Genomic DNA, 15,529 nt, shown 5'->3' with positions numbered 1-15,529 from the left:
TCACACAATGTCAGGGAACTGAAGCTGAGCATCAAGAAGACGATGTGCAACTAGATGATCACTTCATCACTCAGGTGGAAGAAGAATTAGATAACGAAGATCAGGATGATGAAGAAGCAGAAGAAAGAGAAGACAGTGGTCAGGATGACACCGAGGAGACAGTCAGTGAAGAGGAAGCTGCTGACCCAACTAATACTGAGTTGGCTGCAGCTGAAGAACAAGAACAAGAACAAACTGACCAGCTCAATGCTGATCAAGAAGAAATTAATCCTCCTCACTCAGTAGAGTCTATCCCAGCTGACACTACACCTCCTCGAAGAAGAAGACTAGTAAAGGCAAGTCAGACAACTGTCATTGACCTTCCTGTCCAGAAGCTGACCAAAGACCCTTCTACGCTTAAGTTAAAGTTTTTCAGGAAACAACCTTCTGCGTCTACACCAGTTTCTCTTGAAAAGCAAGCCTCTGTTTCTTCACAATAGGAACAAACCGACTTGAATGCTTCTACCAACCCTTCAAGCCAAACCGAGCAAGTTCTCGCTAATGCTGATGCTCCTAGCACTGTGCTGGCTAAGGAAATTCCTGCCCCTGTCACCACTGAACCCATTCAGCCTACTTCTGCCACAACAATCATTCCTGCTGATCCATCATCGCTACAAGAGAACCAAATGCAGATTGACAACCCCCTTCCAGTCACTGACCATGTTGTCCCTGAGAAAAATCCTACTCCTCCATTAACTAGTCAAACTGAGGAAACTCGGCAAACTGATGAAGGATCACTCAGCTATCTGCATGCCACCGAGTGTGGTAGTCAACTCATCAACTCGGTGCAGTCATTAATCAAGGATCTTCATTAACATGCTGAACCTACTGCTAGGTCTACCAACACTGAGTCAACTCAGGTGTCCCAAGTCACCCAGCTTTTAAATGAAGTAAAAGGACTGAAGGATCTGCTAAGTGTTATGATCTCCATCCAAACACAACAGCCCAAGCAGGACTCAATCACGAAGCTGGCTGAGATCCAACTGATAATGGCTCAACATCTCAACACTCTTCAAGAGCAATTCCAGACCTTGTCAATGTCGAACACTCAATATGCCACTTTTGCTGAAGTTAAGATGCTATTTGCCCAGCTTCACACTGAGCAAAACAAGACCAATGATCAGCTGGCTTCTTACTCTCAATGCTCGGTGGAGCAAATTAGTGAAGCCGTTCGTTTGCTGAACTTGAATAAGCAAGAGATGGACACTGACCAGATGAAGCAAAATGAGATACTGGTCACTACCCAAAAGACCTTCACCCATGTGCGTCACTACAATATCCAGCGTCAATATTATGACTCAACCTTGCTGAAGATATTTCATCAAGTTTTTGCTACACTGTCAGATACAATTACTTGGGTGGGTAAGAAATGTGCCTTCGGTGAAGAAGACTCACTAAGGGATAAGTGTACCCCGTCGTTATCAAGTAATAAATCTGGAAAGTCTAGGTATCGAATCCACAGGACTTATTTACCACAAGTATCGAATTACTAGGTCTCAAGTGTTATCTAGGCTTTGTGGGGTTTGAATTGGTTTTGGTTAAGTTAATCTACTCCTAGGTTGAATTATACTAATCCTAACTAAGTTATCTGATTCTAACTAAGTTATTCTATGCCTAATTAAGTTACTCTACCCCTAATTAAGTTAAACTACTCCTAATTGATCTTTCACTAATGCAATTATCCGAAGGAACATGGTATGAACGATAATAATGAAGATAGATTATTAGGTCTATTGAATAAGCACCTAATCTGAGTCACTTGTATTCAAGGCGATTAACCCTACTTACCCTCCTGAGGTTCCTAGCGCGTGATTCCCTAAGGCCGAAACTAGGTCTAAGGCTCAGTAAATTGGCGCTTAATCAACTAAGAGGTCGTCAATCTCCTAGGCTCTGACTAGGTCAGATTCAGCTCGCAATATGTGCCTACTAGATTTTGGGGCTTTTGAATGAGTTAAACCAATTGAATAAAGCGTAAGACAGAGATTAGACAAATAATCATAGAACAAAACAAGAGCTAAATTATTATTAAAGGCGAAGATAAATGTCACAAGATACAATAAGCTAAGTTCGGCAACTGTATCAAAGAGTAGAAATAAGGAAAGATAAAAGGAGATACAAAAATCCCTTTCAGGGAACCTGTTTACTCTGCAGCCGGCGACCTAATCTTAAGGACGAACCTTGATAATTCCTCGAGAAAAGCTTTGAAGGAGCTTCAATGGAGGTTTGAAGAAGATGGAGGGGATGAAGAGGAATTACAAGGGGAAAGCTAAGATAATTTACAAATAAAAATGAAAGATACTAATTTACATTGGAAAAACTCTATTTATAGGCATGGCTCGGCCCTCTTTTTGACCTATTTTCGTGTCCTTATGCAGGTAGGAAGTCGTGGGGTCTGTCGTGGCATCGTGGGGGCGGAATTGGTCTTTTTGACCAATTCCCGTAGGTCTGCTCGCCGAGCAGGGCGAGCTGCTCGGCGAGCAGGCGCTACTCGCGACGAGCAGCGCCCTGCTCGGTGAGCAGGCCTCTGGCGGCCTGCTCGGCGAGCAGGCATCCTGCTCGCCCGAGCAGGCCTCCAGGGGCCTGCTCGGCGAGCAGGCATGGCCTACGGAGGCCCGCTCGTCGAGCATTCTTGCCCGGTATGCCCTCGTGTGCTTGCCGACTACCGTCGATGCCTTTTTCGTCCGAACTTATACCTGCGCATGTACAGAAACTCCAGATAACATTAGTCCAAAGGCTAAATTGACCCGCCAATCGCTTATTTGGAGCAAATGCTTCGTTTGGTGCGACTTTTGACGGACCAATTAGCTTCAAAAGATAACGGAATTATACTATGCATGCTATTTTGGCCGTAATTGCCTAAATTGGTCATAAAACAAGCCTAAACAACGAAAAATAAATAAAACGTTTCCAATTCCTAACTAACTCACACAAAAGCAATTAAATGCGAGAAATGCTCGCTTATTAACTAAATAATGCTAAAACCCGTCCTAAAACCGTACCTAAAGATAGGGGGTTTTGACCCCTATCAGTAAGTCTCAAGCCTACATGCTGAGCATGCTCAGCGCAGCTGAACTCGGTATACCTCAAGAGGTCTTGGATGAAGGCGTTGTTGTCTTCGACGGCATCAATGAAAGCGCCGACAAGCTTAATGAGTTGTCCGGCACACTGACCAACGCGGTCTTAACCGAATCCTTGAGAATTCCTCCTCCTTCCGATGCTGACAAAATGGGGGAGAAAGAACAAGCTAGAACTTAGGCTAGAACTCAGCAGGAGGCTGCTAGAAGTAGTCAGTCTAAGCAAAAGAAGAAGAAATAGAAATAGGCTAACTCAGTCGTGCTTTTTACTTTTTAGTTTCTATGTTTCTTTTTGCTGTATATGCTGACTACTTTATTTCAATACCATACTTGCATCTTTTATCCAAACTTGAGTCATTTTATATGATGCTGAGTATTATGTTATTATGTATCTTCAAATACATCAACTGTGTTTACTGTTTATAATACTTGTTGATTGTATGCTATGTTGATAAAATGTTTGACATCATCTTGTATGCTTATTAAACACTGTCTCATAAAACCCATTGAACAATAAATTACTCAGCACTCTCTGAATGTTAAATCTTCCGCTTAACACTGAGTAAAATAGAATATATTCCATGAGCTGACCTGTGTCTGAAAACTGACCTTAGACTTACTCGATTAAACTCTAAAATGTTTAGTCAGTAGCTCAACCCTTACGGGGGAGTCTGCTAAGTAATATTAGGTCAACTATCATGGGGGAGCTCAACACTGGGTTCCTCGCTGAATAGTTTTGCCAACATCAAAATGGGGGAGTTTGTTGAAACACCTTTCCACATGATTTTGATTTGACAAAATTATTTAAGTAAAATTAAATATATTCTAAACACACTAAGTTTAAATGCTTTGATTTATTATACTAATGTGTTTGTTCAATGTTGAGTTAAATTGTTTATAAGACATAAAGACTAAAAGGCTTAAAGCCCAATACGGAAGTCAAAGCCCAAGTCAAACAGATCAAGATCACTCGGCCCGCGTGTGCAAAACGCTGCCGTTGTGTATAAAACGCAGCTCAGCGAGAGAAGGTTCGAGAAGACCTTCGTTGAACAACTTCGGAATGAAGCTGCTGAGTTGTATCGATAAAGAGTACAAGACAACAGCTGAGCAAGAACAACTTCCAGACAAAGTATTTCTACTTTGGGTAAAGTTCAAAAGACACAGAAAGCTGTCTAGTTGACCTTACCATAAATGGAGAGACATTCTGACGGACTGACTAAAAGCTGCTCAGCTCTGATCGAAGACAGAAGATATTTGAATCTGATTGGCCAAGAGCACTGAGCAGGACTGAGTGACAACGACAGGAAGCCGTTTCCCTCCAATGGTTATTTCGAAATTCGAAATGACTGATGCCTCAGACGTCTCTATAAATAGGGCCTTTCAGTTGCTTCATTTAACACAGAACTTTATCAAGCCATTACGCTGACCAAAATTCTACTCAAAGTTCTGTGAGAAAAAGCAAAGCAAAGCAAATACTTACACCAAATTGTATATCTTTCGTGTAAAAGTCTAGAGTGATTATTCAATCATCTAAGGTGTCTTAGCAATTGTTGTTTAGGACAAATCTTTATCATTTCTAGAGATTAGAAAGGAGAGGCTGAGTACTTGGTTATAGTACTCAGCGAGAGATTAGGAGTGAGTAGAGGAATAGAGGAAGGCACTCTTGTTATATGATGCGCCCTCACCTAACTCGAGATGAGAACTCACTAAGGGATAAGTGTACCCCGTCGTTATCAAGTAATAAATTTCTGGTCTAAGTCCAGGTTATCGTCCACAGGATTTATTTCTGCAAGTACCGAGCTACTCGATCTCGGATGTTATCTAGGCTTAGGGGGTTTTGAGTTTGTTTGTTTTAATTAATCTACTCCTAGGTTGAATTATGCTAATCCTAGCTAAGTTATCTAATTCTAACTAAGTTATTCTACGCCTAACTAAGTTACTCTACCCCTAATTGATCTTTCATTAATGAAACTATTCGAAGGAACATGGTATGAACGATAATAATAAAGATAGATTATCAAGTCTATTGAATAAAAACCTAATCTGAGTCACTTGTATTCAAGGCGATTAACCCTACTTACCCTCCTGAGGTTCCTAGCGCATGATTCCCTAAGGCCGAAACTAGGTCTAAGGCTCAGTAAATTGGCGCTTAATCAACTAAGAGGTCGTCAATCTCCTAGGCTCTGACTAGGTCAGATTCAGCTCGCAATATGTGCCTACTAGATTTTGGGGCTTTTGAATGAGTTAAACCAATTGAATAAAGCGTAAGACAGAGATTAGACAAATAATCATAGAACAAAACAAGAGCTAAATTATTATTAAAGGCGAAGATAATTGTCACAAGATACAATAAGTCAAGTTCGGCAACTGTATCAAAGAGTACAAACATGGAAAGATAAAAGGAGATACAAAAATCCCTTTCAGGGAACCTGTTTACTCTGCAGCCGGCGACTTGATCTTAAGGACGGACCTTGATAATTCCTTGAGAAAAAGCTTTGAAGGAGCTTCAATGGAGGTTGAGGAAGATGGAGAAGATGGAGAGGAATTATAAGGGGAAAGCTAAAATAATTTACAAAAACGAAAGATATCTAATTACAATGGAAAAATCCTATTTATAGACGCGTCTTGGGCCTCGTTTTGACCTATTTTCGTGTCCTAGTTGGTGTAGGAAGACGTGGGACCGAACGTGGCTTCGTGGGGGCGGAATTGGTCTTTTTGACCAATTCCCGCAGGGCTGCTCGCCGAGCAGGCGCCTGGTGGCCTGCTCGCCGAGCAGGCCTCCAGGGGCCTGCTCGGCGAGCAGAAATGGCCCGTGGGGCCCTGCTCACCGAGCGTTTTCGCCCAAAGCGTGCTCGATTCATGCCGAGTGACTTCTATGCCCTTTTTCGTCCGAACTTACACCTGCATACGCATAAAAACTCCAGAAAACATTAGTCCAAAAGCCAAATTGATCCGTCAATCGCCTATTTTGCGCAAACGCTTCGTTTGGTGCGACTTTTGACGGACCAATTAGCTTCAAAAGATAACGGAATTCTACTATGCATGCTATTTCGGCCGTATTTGCCTAAATTGATCATAAAACGAGCCTAAACGACGAAAAGTAAATAGAACGTTTCCAATTCCTAACTAACTCACACAAAAGCATTTAAATGCGAGAATTGCTCGCTTATTAACCAAATAACTCTAAAACCCGTCCTAAAACCGTACCCAAAGATAGGGGTTTTTGACCCCTATCACACCTCCTCGTGCTTAAAACTTTACTTGTCCCCAAGTAAACTAAAAACTAAACCCGCCATCACAAGCAAGCTAGAAAACCTCCCGGTTTGACTAGGTGCTTGACACAACTTCGAGCATCTGTAATTACATGCATTCGGAAATACAAAGTAGAGACACGATATCCAAAAGCCGTATTTCAATTATCATGGGTCATAGTTTTAAGCAAATGGACACATGTTCAATTAAACGAGTTTAAGGGGATCGCTAAGTAAAACACCTCACCATAGGTAGTTCACTCATTCACACAATTTTGGTGGCTAAAGTGTTTACTCTCGGCTTATGTTCTTGCTTAGGATTACGTTGATTTTGCACGTTCATCTGAGTTCCTCTACTATTCTATATGACTCCGATGATATCAAAAATAGCCTCTAATTGGGGTTGTAATGTGGTTAGAGGGTTAAAGGTACAACAAGGGTTAAAAGTTCTAGCGCTACAAAAACAAAGTTAAAATGGCTTTAGCAAATACGAAGTGACTGAGCTTTTTATTCATCCCTTATTTTTTCTTTTGGGATGTTTTCTTGAGACGTTTTTGATTTTTAGGAACTGGGGAATGAAGTTTTTCCCTTTTGTTCGTCTCTTTTCTTTTTCTCTTTTTTTTTTTTGAGATAGTGATGCTCATTCACTTCTTAGCCTTTTGGCTTGCTACTGTAATGCCATAAACAAAGATAGAGCGCTAGAAGAAAACAAAGGCTCAATTCGAGCTTTGCAAAAACAAAGGTTAAATAGCGAACCAAGTTGTGGTTTGCAAAAACAGGTTAGAACGAAAGAAAAATCTACAACTACAAAAATGTCGGCTCAAAGGGGCTTCCTAGAGTGGATGAAAAAGAAAAAAAATAAGGTAAAGAAAAAGGGTTAATTCTAATGAGGCTGATTCATCGTTTATCATCTCAAATCATTGCATATAGGTTCAACACAGTATTAGGTGCAAAATCTGTAATCTTCCACAAGTCAAAGCATTCACACAAAAATGTCAAGAAAAAGAGCTTTTTGATGTTCACTCTTAGGCTCAAATTCAGCTCACAGTTCTTTGGGTTTCAATTTTGTGTTTACTAGTTTTCCCCAAACTCAAGTTTAATATTACATGCCTTCAATTCTTAAGTTATCTACCTAAGTAATGATTTTAGCATTTCTTCAAAAGTAGGGTCTAAATGCAACAGTAGCTCATGCTTTTACAGATACAAGAGTTGTGTCCTACGCCTAAACTAGTTGTCATGCAATTTTAGATTCGGTTCTCAGCCCTCAAAGACAAATAACGAAGTTTAGATTCGAAGGAGGTTCACGGTTTTAGGTCCTAAACATGCAAAAACATAAACAAAACCTAAAAAACGCTAAACTAAACTAGACACGACGCAATAAAAATTTAAAATTTATACAATTTTTGTAAGTTTGTCTACCCCTCCTCCTCACACTAAAACATGCAATAAGTTCCAACATTGCATCACAAATCATGAAGTACGAGTGTAAAGAGTTAGGGTGGAGAAGACAACTTACTGATCGGCCGGGGGGTATGGCCAAGGCATGTTGTAGCGCTCGCAGTAGTCTGCTACTACGTATTCAAGACCCGAAAGCCTTCGGTCCATGTTCTGCTCAAAGTTGGTGAACCGTTGGTCCATCTGCTGAACAGTGTTAAAGGTCCGTAGATTAAGATCTCGCATTTCTGCCATCATAGTGTTGATGGCTTGGAACTGGGCCTCCGTCCCCGACGCTTGGTGTTCCCTTTGGTCTCCTGCTGTCGCAGGTTCTTCTTCCTCAGGTTCTTCGTCCCTTTGCTGTTGTGGAACTCGTGCTCTTTTTCTTCCCCCTGCGTTAGAGCTTGCTCCTCCGGTTGGGTTCCTGTTTAAGACTTCTTGAAAAGTAGATTTCCCTAAAAACTTGGAGTTGAGCAAAGTGGGGTAAATAGCAATTTCGGGATTGTCCAAATTTTTGAATTGGCTCTCAAGTAGGTTGGTAACTAAGTGCCCAAGGCCTAGGGAACCGCGTTTTCTACTTGTTTGGCTTGAGAAGCCTTCAAATATGGTCTTGATATTGTCCACGTGTTTGTGGTTGGCCACGCACCATAGTATGAGCAATTCCGTCTTTGAGACTTTATTGCTCTCGTTTTTGCCCAATAAGTTATGGGCCACAAATTTGTGAACAAGATTGAGAAGTGGGTCTAGGAGAGCGACTGGGCTAGCAGTCTGGGAGTTAAAGTCTGATATGCTTGTGAGTTGTTCCCAAGCTATATCTTTTGTTATAGGCTTCTCAAAGTCTGAGATTGCCTCTAGGTCGTTATAAACTCCCATTAGGGCTGCTAGTGTGGTGCCATCGAGACGGTAGGGTTTACCGTTTAGTCTAAAAGAGTGTTTCCCACCGCCCAAGGGTAGTTCTTTTTTCCAAGTGGTCAAGAATTCCATGGTAAAGTTGTGATAAACTGGAGTCTGTTTGGTGGCTAGTCTATACCAGCCGTGGAATTTGAGGATTTCATTGAAATCCTTCTTTAAACCTATACTCGATAAATAAGTTTGATCAACAACTATGTGTGTGGCAAGGTCTTGCTTGGAAAACCTATCATACAATATTCCCTCACGTTCATCAATAAGACCAAAGGGTGGATCATACTTAGCTTGGAGGCTTTCGTCGAACTCGACCTCAGATTCGGCTTCATTCTCGACGACGACCTTAGCTTTGCCTTTCCGTCCCATAGTTCCTGAGGAATGGACCAAAAATGGAAGACTTAGAACATTGATAACACTGGAGAAACTTCTTGATCGGATCCCGTCCCTGTGAGGCGCCGCTGGGATCGGCTGGGGACACTCCGATGCCAAAGTCAGTAGAATATATGGAGAGTAAATCGTATTGACAAAGCTTAGTGAATGTAAAAGTAAGTGTACCTTGATAGCCTAGAAAGGTAGGCTATATATAGTTGAGGAATTCGTAACCCCTAGGTAACTAGAAAGCCTCCATTAATGCTCATTTAATGGCGGTTACAAGTTACTCTTAATTTGGCGGTTTGAGATTATTAATGATTCATTTAATAATCATTTATGGTCGAGACGGCGGCCAGCCGTTATCTAGGTAAATGGAGAGATTCGCCTAAGAGATCCGCCAGCGGATCTCTTAGAGCTGATCTAGGGTGATCCGCCAGACGGCTTCCTTTGCTACGTGGCATATCTTAAGGTAATTATCTCTTTTGGTCCTCATGATAATATCCTAATGTTATCAAACATATTTACAAGTTTCAACATAAACCCCCAAACAACCATTCATAGGTAAAAATCATAGCTTTAGGAACTTAGGGACTAAACCATAAGTATTTGGTCCCTAAGTGTTTCACCCGAAATTCACAAATTCATGCAAAATTGGAGATACCCAATGACTAAAACATAGAAACAATGCAATTCACAACTCCATTGATACGTTTCTAACTATAATTTGAATAGTTGAACTTTGAGCTAAAATGGGGATTTTACCCAAATTGAGCAATTTCTCCAAATATCCACAAATTGAGAATGGAAATCACACCCAAACTATAAATTAATCATCATGTCAACACAAATTGCAAGGAAATCAAGAATTTAAAAGCAAACAAGAGATTAATTTAAGAAAAGAGAGAGAAACCTAAAACTTAGGTTTTTCTTAAAACTCAAAAATTATCACCCTAAGCTAAAATCTAAGCCTAGAAACATGTTAGAAATCAAAAATAGGTAAAGATTCATACCTTAAATCTTGAATTCGGGTTAGAATGGTGGATTTGGGGGGTTAGGTTTTGGAGAAGCAAAAGGAGAAGAAGAAGGGAAGAAGAAAAGAATAGAATAAAAGAAAGAAGAGAGAAGGGAAGAAGAAGGTGGGGAAGGGGATGATGAGTCACCCCCCCTTTTTCTTATTCTTTCTTCCTTTTTTCTTTTATTTTATATTTCTTCTTCCTTTCTTTTTCTCTTTTTTTTTTGGTTCGGGATTTCAAAATCCCGAACAGCCCGTGTCGGCCGGCCAGCCCGGCGAGCTGGGCAGTGCCTAACTCGCTCGAGTTGGGCGATTTTTTTTTTTTTTTTTTAGAGTGCGGGGGAACAAAGTTTGACAGTGCAAATAAACAACGAGATTAAAATTCAATAATCAATAAAGGAAAATAAAAACAAAAAGAAAAGGGAATGCATAATGGAATTGTTCAAACTTTGAATTAAAAACCGAGGAGAACCCGATTTCTCCCCCGTACTCAATCCTTTCTCAGGATCTTTGGATTCTTCTCCGTTGTGCTCGGGAGAGAACCCTGTGGCCTTTCCTGCATGTCCCTATTAATCTGAGCTACCTGATTGCTCAAATCCTTGCAGAAGGCTTCGTTGTTGGCAAGCCTAGCCGAGATCTCCTTCAAAAGAGTGATCACTTCGTCAGATTCCTTAGGGTGTTGCACTGGCCCTTGATTTTACTGTTAGTATGGGGGCATGCCAAGCCCCTGATCTCTATGCTCTTGAACAAATCCGCTAGGAGGTCGGAGCACATTTTGATTTGAATTCCCGTAAGAGAGGTTCGGGTGCTGAGGCCTCCTGTAGTTGCCATTGTTGTTGTTGTTGTAGGAGTTGTAGTTGTTGGGGTTGGAGTTGTTATAGTTCTGATTGTATCTTGGCTGCCCCCCAACATAGTTGACCATCTCCACCCCCATCTCCAGCGAAAGGGCTACCTGCTTGACAATCCTTTCCATTGTGGTCGCCGCCACAGTGCACGCAGGTGGGAGGTCGGCTGAGCGTAGCCAACAGTACGTCCATTTTCCTACTCAAATCCGCAACAACCGGATTCTGTTCCTGTTCTTCCACAGCAAATACCCGCTACCTTGTGGGGCCGGCGAGCTTCTGTTCTTGCCACTGCACACTCTTCCTGGCCAGCTCGTTAATCATGTCATATGCCTCTGTTGCTGTCTTTCTAAACAAATCTCCACCCGCTGCGGAGTCCACAATGGCTCTGTTGGTGGGTGTTAGTCCGTGATAGAAGACGCTCACTAACTGATGCTTGGGTATGTCATGATGAGGGCACATGCGCAGCATTTTCCTGAATCGAGTCCAAGATGTGTGGAGCGCCTCATGCTCGGGTTGGTGGAAGGATGTGATCTCACCCCTGAGCATTGCTGTCTTCGAGGGAGGAAAGTAGTAGGACAAGAATTCCTTCTCCAACCCTGCCCATGTCGTGATTGAACCGGGCTCCAGTGTTCTCAGCCATTCCAAAGCTTGCCCCGTCAGAGAGAACGGGAACAGTTTCAGTCTAGCAGCATCTTGGGGGACCCCATTGGTCCTTGCAGTGTCTGCGCACATTAGGAAGCGATCCAGATGATCATTCGGGCTCTCGTGTGCTTCTCCTCCAAACAGTCTGGTCTGTTGGATCAAGTGAATTATACCAGACTTGATTTCGTATGTGTTTACCGGAATGTTTGGAGCAGCAATGCCTGACAGATGCTGATGTCGGTGCGGTGCCAGGATCTCACTCATCAGACGAGTGTCGTTTTCTGGTCCGGTGTTCTCAGGGTTCCGCTCATTGTTCCGTTCATTATCAGTCATCTTGATAGGCTTGATAGGCTCGATGATCTCGTCTTGCTTTAGCTTTCCGATCTGTTTGCTCCTGCGAAGAGTACGTTCAAGTTCAGGGTTAAGAGGGACAACCGGTATTTTCGCTGATCTCGTAGGCATACGCTGAGAAAAGATAAATACAGAAATAAATGAAAGCTGAAGGGAAATCATACAAATCATACAGTTTTGTACAAGTATAAGAACAGTATAAATAAACACATACAGACATGTATAGATGAAATTAATAACTATATGTTCGTACAAACGAATATAAACAAGCGTAAGTATTAACAAGGATGGTTATCATAAATGAGTATATATAAATATGTGTATATAAACAAGTATAAACGGTATAGATACGTAATAAAAAGAATCATGATTATAAACAAGTATATATGATATTAACAAAGGATATTCACAATGAATGCCTAAACTAACAAGTCGACCTTTGGTTCGATATTGCAGAAGAAATAAATCCCCGGCAACGGCGCCAAAAACTTGATGTGCCCTCACCTAACTCGAGATGAGAACTCACTAAGGGATAAGTGTACCCCGTCGTTATCAAGTAATAAATTTCTGGTCTAAGTCCAGGTTATCGTCCACAGGATTTATTTCTGCAAGTACCGAGCTACTCGATCTCGGATGTTATCTAGGCTTAGGGGGTTTTGAGTTTGTTTGTTTTAATTAATCTACTCCTAGGTTGAATTATGCTAATCCTAGCTAATTAATCTAATTCTAACTAAGTTATTCTATGCCTAACTAAGTTACTCTACCCCTAATTGATCTTTCATTAATGAAACTATTCGAAGGAACATGGTATGAACGATAATAATAAAGATAGATTATCAAGTCTATTGAATAAAAACCTAATCTGATTCACTTGTATTCAAGGCGATTAACCCTACTTACCCTCCTGAGGTTCCTAGCGCGTGATTCCCTAAGGCCGAAACTAGGTCTAAGGCTCAGTAAATTGGTGCTTAATCAACTAAGAGGTCGTCAATCTCCTAGGCTCTGACTAGGTCAGATTCAGCTCGCAATATATGCCTACTAGATTTTGGGGCTTTTGAATGAGTTAAACCAATTGAATAAAGCGTAAGACAGAGATTAGACAAATAATCATAGAACAAAACAAGAGCTAAATTATTATTAAAGGCGAAGATAATTGTCACAAGATACAATAAGTCAAGTTCGGCAACTGTATCAAAGAGTACAAACATGGAAAGATAAAAGGAGATACAAAAATCCCTTTCAGGGAACCTGTTTACTCTGCAGCCGGCGACTTGATCTTAAGGACGGACCTTGATAATTCCTCGAGAAAAAGCTTTGAAGGAGCTTCAATGGAGGTTGAGGAAGATGGAGAAGATGGAGAGGAATTACAAGGGGAAAGCTAAAATAATTTACAAAAACGAAAGATATCTAATTACAATGGAAAAATCCTATTTATAGACGCATCTCGGGCCTCGTTTTGACCTATTTTCGTGTCCTAGTTGGTGTAGGAAGACGTGGGGCCGAACGTGGCTTCGTGGGGGCGGAATTGGTCTTTTTGACCAATTCCCGCAGGGCTGCTCGGCGAGCAGGGCTGCTCGCGCCGAGTAGCCCCCTGCTCGGCGAGCAGGCGCCTGGTGGCCTGCTCGGCGAGCAGGCCTCTGGCGGCCTGCTCGGCGAGCAGGCCTCCAGGGGCCTGCTCGGCGAGCAGAAATGGCCCGTAGGGCCCTGCTCGCCGAGCGTTTTCGCCCAAAGCGTGCTCGATTCATGCCGAGTGACTTCTATGCCCTTTTTCGTCCGAACTTACACCTGCATACGCATAAAAACTCCAGAAAACATTAGTCCAAAAGCCAAATTGATCCGTCAATCGCCTATTTTGAGCAAACGCTTCATTTGGTGCGACTTTTGACGGACCAATTAGCTTCAAAAGATAACGGAATTCTACTATGCATGCTATTTCGGCTGTATTTGCCTAAATTGATCATAAAACGAGCCTAAACGATGAAAAGTAAATAGAACGTTTCCAATTCCTAACTAACTCACACAAAAGCATTTAAATGCGAGAATTGCTCGCTTATTAACCAAATAACTCTAAAACCCGTCCTAAAACCGTACCCAAAGATAGGGGTTTTTGACCCCTATCATTATACTCAGCTTCTAAGCTGTAAAAGGTTTGATGCTCTACCGTTAAAGAGCTCAGTAGAGAATTCGAAAGCTCGGAACGTGTTCCGGGGACATGACGTAGGCTTAGAGGCCGAACCTGGATAAATCTGCTGAGTAATATCTTTCTAACCTTAAACTCCTTAATATATATATATATATATATATATATATATATATATATATATATATATATATATATTGCTTGCTTAAACAAAACTGACCAAGTAAAGAGGTCACGCTGAGTTGTGTGTATTGAGTATCTGAGTTCAGGAATAGACTCAAGTGCTATCTCCTGACTCAAAGAAAGAAGCTGACTTAGTCACTAGTTGACTAAGCTAGTGTCTTAATTTACTCAGCGCGCTGTGTAATCCTTCTTCAAAGAAAAAGAAGTCAGCCTTAACGTACTAAAATTTAAAATAGTTCCTATCCCCCCCCCCCCCTTGGAACTAACTTGTTACGTTATAAGGGACCAACAGTAATGTGGTTAGAGGGTTAAAGGTACAACAAAGGTTAGGAGTTCTAGCGCTAGAAAAACAAAGTTAAAAATGGCTTTAGCAAATTGCGAAGTGATTGAGCTTTTTATTCACATATATTTCTTTTTTTTTTCTGAGACGTTCTAATTTTAGAATTGGGGAATAGAGTTCTCCCCTTTTTTGTTCGTCTCTTTTTCTTTTCTTTTTCTCTTTTTTTTTTCTTTTTGGATAGTAATGCTCATTCACTTCTTAGCCTTTTGGCTTGCTACTATAATTCCATAAACAAAGATAAAGCGCTAGAAGAAAGCAAAGGCTCAATGTGAGCTTTGCAAAAACTCGGGTTAGATAACAAACCAAGTGATGGTTTGTAAAAATTGGGTTAGAACGAAAGAAAAATCTACAAACTACAAAAATACAGGCTCAAAGGGGCTTCCTAGAGTGGATGAAAAAGAGAAAATAAGGTAAAGAAAAGGGTTAATTCTAGTGAGGCTGATTCATCGTTTACCATCTCAAATCATTGCATGTAGGTTCAATTCAGTATTAGGTGCAAAATCTGTAATCTTCCACAAGTCAAAGCGTTCACACAAAAATGTCAAGAAAAAGAGCTTTTTGATGTTCGCTCTTAGGCTCAAATTCAACTCACAGTTCTTGGGTTTCAAATTTGTGCTTACTAGTTTTCCCCAAACTCAAGTTTAATATCACATGCCTTCAATTCTTAAGTTATCTACCTAAGTAATGATTTTAGCATTTCTTCAAAAGTAGGGTCTAAATGCAAACTTTAGCTCATGCTTTTACAGATACAAGGATTGTGTCCTACACCTAAACTAGTTGTCATGCAATCTTAGATTCGGTTCTCAGCCCTCAAGGACAAATAACGAAGTTTAGATTCGAAGGAGGTTCACGGTTTTAGGTTCTAAGCATGCAGAAACATAAATAAAACCCGAAAGCGTTTAACTAAGCTAGACACGACGCAACAAAAATTTAAAAATTA

The sequence above is a fragment of the Euphorbia lathyris genome, chromosome 2 (genome assembly GCF_963576675.1).
Source record: "Euphorbia lathyris chromosome 2, ddEupLath1.1, whole genome shotgun sequence".
Taxonomy (NCBI): domain Eukaryota; kingdom Viridiplantae; phylum Streptophyta; class Magnoliopsida; order Malpighiales; family Euphorbiaceae; genus Euphorbia; species Euphorbia lathyris.
The sequence above is the reverse complement of the archived record's forward strand: the minus strand, read 5'-3'. Positions refer to the sequence as shown.